General features: G+C 32.1%; 1 pseudogene across 1 annotated transcript; it reads right to left on the minus strand.

The window, feature by feature from the left end:
• Positions 1-9,874: 9,874 nt before the first annotated feature.
• Positions 9,875-11,546, minus strand: LOC144572885 (putative 6-phosphogluconolactonase 2; annotated as a pseudogene). The gene is made up of 3 exons (XR_013517821.1): positions 11,295-11,546; positions 10,754-10,889; positions 9,875-10,626 (listed from the first exon to the last, which is right to left on the minus strand). The product of XR_013517821.1 is annotated as a putative 6-phosphogluconolactonase 2 (transcript).
• Positions 11,547-12,247: the final 701 nt, after the last annotated feature.

Below are 12,247 nucleotides of genomic sequence, written 5' to 3' on the forward strand. Positions count from 1 at the left end.
ATTTAAAATTTGGTCTCCAAGCACATTTTAATATAGATTAAACATCTAATGGTTTGGATCGGCTATTTTGAATTTTGAAACTAGAGATATGAGCGCAAATTAAAACACCCCTATTAATTCACGAAGTAGTGTGTGTGTATATTTTACTATGGAAAAAACATCTAATGGAAAGTGGATTTAACACTTATTTCAAAAAAAGTACCACATACGTACACTTCATAATGTAGAAACAATATCACCCTTGCCAGCTTACCTTAAGCAGACCTAAACTTTTGAACACACAAATGTTCTTACTAATGTCAAATGTGTTATATATATCTGAAGGCAATCGATCAAACATATATGTACATGCAAGCATGGTTTTACGAACTGTTATTTGTTCCATAAATTTTGTCAAGTTCTATGTAGAAAATAATTGATTTCTTCGTAATAGAAATGAAAAACCAAAATTTATATTAATCTTTGTTTTAGAAAGTACTGGCTGCTTCAAATTACATAAAAACTATTCATAAAATATTTTAGCAGATACTTCATTGTGAAAAAAAGTACCAAAATATATACATTTCTAATTTGCGTTCTAATAATTAAAGTTCAATCCAATTTAATAACCAACATACTTCCCTACCCTAGCTACATACTAATTAGATTCATTAATTAGAATTAACTATTGTACATATATTTGTATTTCAGTTGAAATATAGATGGTTTAATTTATATTTTTTTATCATGTCTTAGCAGTCGATTCAAGCAACTCAACGCGTCCCATAATCTAAATCTTTTTAGGATGCTATAATTTAGGGTAAATTTCGCTCTAGGTCACTAAACTTTGTTATTTGTCACGAATTGGTCACTCAAGTTTGATTTGTCCCTTTTGAGTCACTCAACTTTGTTATTTGTCCCAATCAAGTCCCTTTATTTTTTACATCCAAAATTTTAACGAAATATGCTAATTCCGTTAATATTTTGGATAGAATATGCTAATTCCGTTAATATTTTGGAGGGAATGAGTATATTCCGTTAAATTTTTGGATGGAAAAGTATAGAGGGACTTGATTGGGACAAATAACAAAGTTGAGTGACTCAAAAGGGACAAATCAAACTTGAGTGACCAATTCGTGACAAATAACAAAGTTTAGTGACCTCCAGCGAAATTTACCCTATAATTTATTATTTTATTAGATATTTGAAAATACCCTATTTGATATGAATAATAATTTTATTTTGTATTGTTTTAGTATCCTACATATTATAATAATACGTACAATTGAGTAGCTTGGATCGAAATCATGCTCTAATATCAACAATATCAAATTGAGGAATTTTTTCTAAAAATAAAGTGGCTGCAATCATCAGTTTCACTAGTACGAAGTACAAGGACTAGGTGGGTAAGTCGAGTAAAGCTAAGGTGTGATGTGCTCACCAAGAGGGTTTGGTGAGCATAACTCCAAAAGTATATCGGATCGACTTCAAATATAGAATCCAAACCGTTGAGATCCATATACTTCATGAGTGATGCATGTGCACGCAAAATTTTGAAAGTTTCGAGTTTATTTGCTACAAGGTCAAGCGGTCAAAGGAATGAACATTTTATAAGTTAATTTATAAGTTGTTTTATATAATCAACTTTTATCATTTCTTTGACCTCTTGACCTTGTAGTAAATAAACTCAAAACTTTCAAAATTTTGCATGTACATGCATCACTCATGAAGTACATGGATTTCAACGGTTTGGATTCGGCATTTGAAGTTAATTCGATATACTTTTGAAGTTGTGCTCACCAAACTCTCTTGGTGAGCACATCACACCCTAGCTTTACTCGGGTAAGTCTAGTTTTGAAAAACCCTTACATCTAAAGTCTAAACTCAATAAAACAAAAAAATGACAAACAACCACGCACATCATCATAGTGTCATAAAATCAACTAACAACATAAATAGCATACATACTGAAGATTGACCACCGTGCACATTTTGTTAATAATTTCAAATCATATCTTCTCCGGACAAAAGCAGACTTGTTCCATGCCTTCTTCCACTCGAATCTCCAATTCTAGCTGCAAAAATAAATCTAAAAACATTTAGGAGGTACGTACGATAGATTAATGTAACTTAAAATAAGAATTATTTTGCTTAAGATTGCAGCAAAAAAAGAAGCCAACCTTATGAATGAAATTAAGTCATCGTTAACGTTGTCTCATTATTATTGTATTGTGTTACAATAAAACTTAAAGTACTATATATAATATGAAAATAATGAAATTTCTTAAAATTATCCTCAAATATCAATTTATTTCTTTTGTACCAACCATAAAAGTTTCTTAATTTTCTAAGGTATAGATAACCTCCAAATAATATAAAATAGTAAAATACACTACTATTAATACCACCAATATTTTCAGCCAATTATAATAAGATTTAACTGTAAATAAACCTGTATGGTAATTTGAAGACTTTTCAATAATCATGCTTAGCTATCTTCAAACCTCGAGTGTCGAAAAATACTAGCCAACCATTTCTTTTTTTTCTTCTCTTTTTTGCTGAGAAAAATGCTATCCAACTTATACAAGCATCATTTCATATTTTCATGCCACAATTCAACACATAAAATCACGCCGGAAAGGATCTAGAGAAGAATCGGCGACAAGCGTGCCAGAGAGGTGCATCTAGTTTTGAACCAGCGGTTTTCAACGGGAAAAGATTCTCTGCTGATTCTGATATTTTACATATTTTGCATTGTTTATTAATGTCCTTTTGTCAATGGTCTGGGTCGGGCCCCGCTTGGTGGGGACCATTGTGACGTGGTAGGCTCTTCATAGACGCGGCGAGCCAGCGACGAAGGATTTTCAACCTATTTTTATAACAATATTTAGGGTATTTAATTGTTGAGAGCCTGAGAGGAGCTCGTTGACAATGATATTTGCGTCCTGTTTTAATTAAATATAATTCTTGCCAGCTGTATTCAGCTTTAATTATTATAATAATATGAATCTAATCAGTCCAAAGTCTATGGCCTTATTTTAGTGCGGCGTGTCGAGGCCTGCCAAATAATTGAGGAACATCTGACGTTTTCTGAAACAAGCGTTTTTTTTTATTAAAATGGTTGAAACTTTAGTTCTTTACTCATACATCTGACGCACAGTAATAAAAAGAGTGTTTTCTTTCTATTCAATATAGAAAGATCGAATTCATTTAGTTCGATCTATTGATTTTTTTTCTAAAACTGCGCATAGAGAGAAATAAATTAATTTATGAATTGTGAACAGTGATTGCGATCTATAAAGATATTGATTTTTTGCGGCACAAAATTATATGTAATCATTGATTTTCTACGGATACAGAAGATTTTGTGCCGCAGAAAATCAATTATTTTATGGATCGGACTCAATGAGTCCGATCCATAATTTTTTTTTGTTTTGCAAATTTTTTGTGCAGTTTTAAAAAAAAAATCAATGAATCAGACTCATTAAGTCCGATCTTACTATATTTTATAGAAACGAGACACATTTTCTATTTGTATGTCCGGATTTTATAATTTATATGGATGCCAAATTTCCCATACACCTCCTTTCTTTTAAATTTTTAATTAATTAATTATTTGAGGTGCATAATTTTTCGTGCGAGCTGACGGGGATCAGGAAAGGCTATTTTTTTTCCTCCAATTATGTAGCTATCGTTTGAATGGTGTTATCCTTCTCATGTTTTTATAATGTTGTTATTTCATAGTTTCAAACCGAATATCTATGTAATTAAGTTACCTGATAACTCTGTATTTGTGAAATAATGGTTCTAGAATAGGATTATATTTTATTAAATAAAATTCAGAAATTTGAAACTCAAATAGACAAATAGTCATAAAATTATGTTGTTGGTCAATAGTCAAAGCAACATTTTATGACCCACTCACAAATCTTGAATAATTTTATTGGCTGAAAGAGGGTAATATAAAACGTACTTGAAGCAAAAGTATTTAATTTCATTGAAGCACTGCTCGGTTGTTGTACCAAATAAGTTTAAGGACGGGCTTTGATTGGTGAGTATTTGTTATATTGTCTTCTATGTATTCTTTAACGAATTACAAAATAAATTTGTACTGAATTACAAAAAATGATGTATTTATCAAAGGGCACCTAATACAAAGTATAATATAAAATGAATTGATTTGTATTGACAGAAATGGTAGAGTACACAGATTACATGACTACATAATGTTATAATTTTTTAGAGTCCGTCTAGTATAATATTAATGTCATTTTAAGTCTATATAACACAAATTTCAAATTTTATCAATCGACTTTAAACGGTGAATCCAAACTGTTTAAACCGATCTACTTCATTAGTTGTGCGTTTACATGCAAATTTATAAAATTTTGAATTTATTTAGTATCAAATCAAGCGGTCAAATGAGTGAATTTTTAAGTTAATTTTAATACATTTATTTTTTAATATTTTTACTGCTTGATTTGATACTAAAATAACTTGAAAATATGAAAATTTTGTATGTAAACGCACCACTCATAAAGTAAATTGGTTTGACCGGTTTGAATTAATCGTTTGAAGTCTATTCAATCAATTTGAAATTAGTTTCATATGATACCAATGTCATACTAGCCAGACTCACTTTTCTAATTGCAATACATTCATTGTTAATTAAATCTGTATTGTACTAGCTGTGTTACCTAAATTACATAGCAGCTGTGTTTTCTAAATTACAGAGTTTTACTGTAAAATGCGGATTCTCAGAGATTTGTTATTGGGTCGGGTTATCTTGGTTATCATCAATAGCATCCATGTGGTAGAAGTAGAATAAGAAGAGACTAGAGAGGCAAACAATTAAAAAACAAAGTAAAAAGAAAATTTGATCCCATCTTTTAATTTACCAGAAAGTTACAAAGAATTAATTTCGTTGTCCATTTGTGAGATAATCATTGGTTTGCTGATTTTTTTTTTATATAGACTTATATCTCCCCCCAGCCTAACCCCAACCCAACTAAAAAAAGGCCCCTTAATCCCTTATTCATTACTGTGCCACGCAACTAGCTAGAAAGAAACGTTTTATGTATATTTGCTATAAAAAAAGTATAATTGTAACCTAATCTTTTATAAAATAAATTAAAGTTTGAAGTGGTTTTGCCCATACATCCCCCCCATGTTAGTTTATGACTTTTTGTGCAATTCTTCAGTTGAGCTGACTGGGATTGCTATTTTCCCTCTATTCATCTAGCTATCAGACTAAAGTGTACTCTTTTATATTTAATTGTGTTGCTATTCTGAACTATCAAACCCAATATATATATATATATATATATATATATATATATATATATATATATTGGTTACCTGATACCTATGATTCTAGAAAAGAGTAACGAGACATGTTTTTATAAAGCATTCTAGAATGGTATATATTTTGGTATTATACTTGAATGGTTGAGGTAATAGGACATGATCCACGTACTACTGGTCTCTTTCCTCTTTTTTGAGAACTCCCCCCCTAATAGAATTAGAGCTATCCCGGTTAAGCCCAGCAACCAGTTTTTAGCAAATGAAGATACAATCTAAGGTTTTTGGACAGATTCTAATGGTTTTATTTTTATTTTTTATTTACGAAACATATCCAATGGACAAGAAGTGAGATAAACAAATTGATCTAAACAATGGCAAATTGTGCAACTGGCAAATATATACTTTTGTTTAAATTTTAGTTGTAGCTAAACTCTTACAAAATGTTGACCCTTGATTTTTGGTAGGTGATGCCATATGCACAAAGATTGCCTGTGCATTTCCTTACTACCATAAGAGTAATTGTTCCATCAATTACAAGCAATTGATTTATAAATACACACACACACATTTCAAGCAATTGAGTCCATTCTTCTACTGATTTATCTGCACAAGATAAAATTGAGAAAAGTGTCAGCAATTAGAGGGTCTTATTTTTTGTTTTTCTAGAATGAGAGGGTTTTGTTAGAGAAAAGAAAAAAGAATGCAAACTAAGCTGAAACCACTCCCTAAGACCCTAACACAGTTCATCATTGCATTAGTTAGCAATTCTTCCCATTAGTTCATGCCCCATAAAGAAGGCATGATACAAAAATCGGGTCCCAGAGAACCTAGCCTCTGCAGTGCCCGAAGAGGCCTAGGAAAGCGTGACGAAACTTCTATCAATGACGCGTCTTAAGAGGACCTGCTTATCACGAGAGAATTGCTTTCTTGTGGCTAAACATGTCGAATGAAAATTTGCCATGATAAGCACCGGTTCCACTCTCTCCGACTCCACCAAATGGCAAGTGCACGTTCGTAAACTGCGTATATCAAGTTCAAGATTTGAATGCACTTTTTGAACTTTTGATAATGAACCGGTCATAATTATCCAAGGCACTTCATGTCTTCTTTTTTTATGTTGGTGCTAGTAATATTTTTATGTACTAAGCAGTGAAGTTCTTGGTCCATTATTTCAAAATGTTTGCGAGCATATTGAATATTTGAATCAGCAAACTTCATTACCGTAACAAGTTCAATTAGATTCGGTCTGATGACCAGTCTTTTGTTTGAATTTTCACCAAAAAGAAAAAAAAAAAAAAGCCTTTTGTTTGATTGAGGCTTTAATGCAGGAACAAAGCTTTATAAGGCCTGATATCAAGCTGATCCGTAACACAGGCCTAAAATTTCTAAACAGACTAATAGATTAAGAAAAATATAATTTCCTGAAAAGAGATAATTAAGAAGACCCTTGACTTGAGATCAAAATAGATAGCAGAAACGCTTTCTACTAATATGCCTTTTTTTTTCTTCCTAAAATGGTATTTATTTTCGGTTTCAAGTAGTGCTCAACATTTTTCTTAATCAGTTACTCATTTTTTTTCACTTTTTTTATAGTTTTGGTAGTGTCTCTGGTGTTATATATATATATATATATATATATATATATATATATGCTCTCGCTAGCACTTACATAAATAAGAAATACAAAAGCAGTTGAATTTCATGAGCAAAGTTATCGTGTTTTGTGCTTATAAAGAGAGTTTGGTGAGCGCAACTCCACAAATCTATCAGATTGGCTTCAATTGACAAATTTGAACCATTGAAACCCACCTACCTCATGAGTGATGCGTGTAAATGCAAAATTTTGAATGTTTTGAATCCATTTACACCATGTTTGGATGGAGAGTAGAGGAAGGAAGGAGAGCTGAAAAATAGAAGAGAATAGAAAGGAAAATTACCATATTTAACTTTTTTGTGTTTTGATAATTAACGAGAGAAAATAAATTTAACTTTCATTTTCGTCTTATTTCTTGTTTGGTTGATTAAAATTTAGAAGATTAATGAGAAATTTGGTAACTGTTGTAGGATTGTGACAAAAAACTTGTATGAGAATTATATAGCTAAGATATAGGTTGGTCATTTGTGTTATTTTTTCTAAATATATTTGCAACAAAAAAAAATTTACATCTATTATATCTCAAATTCGGAGAGAAACCGATTCTATTAATTATAATGATACAAGGTAAACCTTTCATCTTATGTATCATTTACCTCCGACATAATTTTGTCAACCAAACACGATTCAATAGAAAGTTTTATTTTATTTCCATTCCCTCCCTTCCTCTACTCTCCATCCAAACAAGGTGTTAGTACAAAGTCAAGCGGTAAAAAAATGAACCTTTTATTAGTCATTTTATAAGTTATTTTATGAATTCATTGTTCATCATTCTGTTTACTAATTGACTATGTACTAAATGAATTCGAAACATTCAAAATTTCGCATGTACACACATCACTCATGAAAGAGATAGATTTCAACTGTTTGGATTCATCATTTGAAACAAATTTGATAGATTTTTGCAATTGTACTCGCCAAATTTAATTGGTGAGCACAACATAAGCTAGCTTTGCTTGAATTTCCTAACCTGGAAAGAGAAACTGAGTAAAAATGATTACAGATGCTTTTCATCTCTCTCCCCTCCATAAACAATATTTTCAGGAATATTTCGCTCATCTAGCAACTCTGTTAAACGCCTGAATGACTAAATGTGGTGATTGAATGTAATGGCATTAGGACTCGTTTGATAAACTTTTTAGTGTCTGATCAATTAAATTTGAAAGTACTTGAAGATAAAAAAAAAATTGGGTAGGTGCTTTTGTTGGATATAAAAATAACCTACCTATCAAAATTTGAGCAATTTGAGTATCATTTGATAATGCATCAAAGTGTCATTAAATTTCAAACTATTAAGAAGGTCAAATTGTTCGCTGAATGGTAATACAAACTATAAATCTCATCATATTTATAGACACATAATTGTATTTATTTTCTTTTGAATGACTAATCAGCTTAAAATATTGTCCTTCATTTATTATCCCTCAATATATGATAGCTACCATTTTCACTTTTGCAAACACCTAATTTCTTTTTCAGATATTTGCAGCTAGCAGATAACCTTTGGCAGCATGGTGTTATATATTTGTTCCACTAACTGTTGACCATTTATTTTCTAACCTTTTTTTCGTTCGAAGTAGTATCCTCTTATGGTTTCTGATTCCATTGCAGATGAAATCCTGGGAGAATCTATGATTTTCATGTGTGGGGCAAAAAAATTAGCAAATCAGATATTAGATTAAAAAAAAAAACAATGCTCTGACTTAAATTTTCAATGTTTAGACTTCTGATTTTCAACGCTCTTAACTTATAATCAGAATTTAAAGAATTTATCCTAATTTTTACTATAAATTTAACTCTAATTACATATTAGAATTCAACATAGGCAAAAATAATTTCGGGGAGGACAAAATTAATCCAGGTCTATAGATCTCTAGAAAATTCAAAATCTCGAGGGCAGTTGTCCCCTCTTGTCTTTACTGGATCTGCCCCTGTATGATGCATGAAACACTTAATTTAAAGTTGAATTCTAGATCTGCATGAACTTCCTTTTAGTAGAATTGGTTGGGTTAAGGTGAAAAAATTAGGGCATCTGGGCATGTCGTCATTTCCAGCTTTGCTTAACCCTGGCTTAATTTAAAGCTTAGTAGTTATATGCAGATCACCTAAATAATGGTGGTTTGTGACTTGTATATATTAAAACTGTTGGTGTTTTTAGCAAATCATGAAATTATGGGTGTAATTTGCTAGAAAAAAGTTTCTTCAAAAATAAGGTCCTGCAAGAAATGGAAACATATATTAAAAAAAAAACATAATCAAGAGCCCTTGCGCAATCCTTTGATACTGGTACAGTGTTAATTTACTATCACGCTAGTTTGGTCCTATACTATCATGTGATGTAAACAAGTGTCATGGCAAAATTCAGTATACCTAAATTATTCTGTTGGAAATTTATAAGCTAGCATCCTGGCTGCACTATACTAATTGTGAAGTGATCTAATTGCAAGTGCTTTTACATAAACCTAGATCAAAATATATTCATTTGAAACTAGCCCAGATATCAGTATCAGAAGACTCCGATTTCTGTTATGGGAAGGAGCCTTATAACCGCCGGTACAATCAAACAATCACAACTCATGAGGCTGTTGACGAATCATACCAAGAATAAGAGAGACTATTTATGTGTTTTCAGTTTTGTCAGGTAAGAGGGTATTGTTGAAAAGTCTCTGTAGACATTGTGAAATAAGGAACAATTTTAGGCATAATGGTTTCTTTTATGCTGCTGTTTCTACAGAGCCTGTTTTGATTATAGTACTTCAAATTTACATGGTAGAAATGCTAATGCTGAAGGTTAATATGCAGCACTCCAAATTAAAGAATGAAATACACGTATAAGCTCTTTCGGTAAAATTTAAATCATGTACTATTAAAAAAAAACATGAAACCGTCATATCACAGTGAAAGCAAACAGATTCCAAAGATCAACCAAAACTCCGATTTTGATACTTTTTGGAGATTTCAACCAGGTGTTAAGTGTTAACCAAGAACCATTACAACAGAAGATCACTGAATCATTTTGCCGCAACAAAAACGTATTGCCTCTCTAGAAAACCTCTATCTCCTCTCTTCTGTCTCTGTATCCTCAACATTACCAGTTTGTTAACAAAAAATTTCTCTCTATATTTTGCCATTAGCAAAAAGGCCAATCATTAAACCAAAACTTCCATAAACCAATCAGCCAAATCAAACATAAAGTCATTCTTACTAAAACCCGTCCCCACGTGCCAAAAGGCATTAGTCAAGTTTAGATGCAGCGCCACTATCCAAGAACCACACCAGACTCCCATCAACAGGATTCACCATCCTTGCAGGCGACAAACATGCAACCACCGACTCATCAATGGGGCCCACAGCAAAACGAACTGCATCTGGCTTATCATCTCCAACAGCAACAATAGCCACATTACACGCAGAGTTAATAACCGACATGGTGAAGGTGATTCTCTCTGGTGGTGGCCGAGGGGAGTCAACTATGTGGGTGACCCAATCATGGTACACAGAGAGGCCATATGACCATCCGGGCCGAGCTCCAAGAGGATGAGGTCGAAACGGGGGCAGTCGGTGGCGACAGAAGCAGCCACCTTGTGTGACTTTACATGTTGCCTGATAGTGAACTGGTACTCATGGGCTGCTGCCCCAATATCCAAATTATCATTTATCGAGCACACATTGCTCGATGGTATCGGTACCTGTCATTTTACATTTTTCAGTACATTAAAGGGATTGTATTCCAGGTCCCGGTATTACAGTAATTATGCCAGTACAAGGTGTCATCCACGCAATGTTAGTAAATACTGAAATATTTCTAATTTTTACCTTGGACAAAAACTCATCCTTTGTAAGCTTGTAGTTGCTTTCAAGATGGCTCTTCGCCACAGCACGCTCATCAGCAAAAAAGACACGCCACTTTGACCAGTCAACTATTATCATATATGGCGCCCCTGTCAGTTTCCTATTACATACAACTTTAGTAACATTGATATTTCTATCTATTATTTTTTGAGAAATATCATGTTCAAGTTTATTACAAAGACGTAATGAGAAGAAGCATCTGGTTTACCCTTTTATAGACCTATGAAATAGAAAATTTTGCAGAGACCCTTGCAACCTTAATACTTTAGTCCTCTACTACCGTTAATCATAATTCTACACTATGTCTGTTTAAAAAAAAAAAAAAAAGAGGGGTCATACATGCTAAATTTTTTTTTTGTAGCAGGCGGGTATTGAAGAAAAAGTTGCCTTAGAAAAAAACCAGAAAACCCCAAAATATTCTGTATTAGTGGTAATTTTTTTGAGAAAGTTGTATTAGTGGTAAATTGGTAATTAGTGATCTGTTTACACAGAAAGTAAAATTTACCAAATGAAATTAACGGTGGAACGACCAGACAAAGCAATTGAGAAACATCCTCTCTCCTTAACTTATTTATCAAACAAATCAGAGATATATTATGCCAATTTGGTTGTCAGATCATCAATGCAACTGTATATACGCACATCACCTCTTCCCTCTTTTGAATCAGTCATTCTTCACAATTTTGTGTAATCCTAACTGCTAAGCAAAACGTACATTAGATCAAATTTACTTGAGTAAATTTCAGGGTAAAAGATATATATAATCATAGATATTCTTAACCTTGTGTGATCTGAATGACGAACAAAATATAGACGAGTTCAAATTTGTTGAAATGTGACTAAATCAGGAAAAATAGGTAAAAGGTTGTTCAAATTTTTGGGGATAACAGATTATAAGATAGGTTAGTATTTCAGTATACTTGTTTTTCTAGATATTGGAAAAGTAAGTTTTATGTATTATTTTTCTCTCTTGTGAAAAATTTGCGTGATCTTCACTTTAATTTGTAATTTTGAAACAAAAATATTTAAAGACCAAACAGAATAGATAAGTTCATCCCTAGTTAAAAAATTGACTACGAAAGACTGATTAAGAGGAGAAAATGTGATAAGAGAGAAAAGAACTTGCGTAAAATTAACAGAGAAAAAAAATGGCAATAAAATAAACCAAGAGTCATGTTTCAGTTAACGAAACGAGCACTTGTTGCCTTTTTTCTTAAAAAAAATAAAATAACCAAAAGATAATCAGCATTTTCCAAGTTTTTTCAAACGACAAGTAGAAAATACCCACTACTTTAACCCGATAAATTCCAGAAAAATGACTAAATTCCAGAAAAATGACTAAATACCAGAACAAAAAAAAAGATCTTATGCCGCTGAGATCCAGGCTATAAATCCAAGATATATCTCACATTATCAAATGGCTTGTAAACTAAAAGAATCGCATGCACAGAATTCCAC

The sequence above is a fragment of the Carex rostrata genome, chromosome 20 (assembly GCF_964058835.1).
Source record: "Carex rostrata chromosome 20, lpCarRost1.2, whole genome shotgun sequence".
Taxonomy (NCBI): Eukaryota; Viridiplantae; Streptophyta; class Magnoliopsida; order Poales; family Cyperaceae; genus Carex; species Carex rostrata.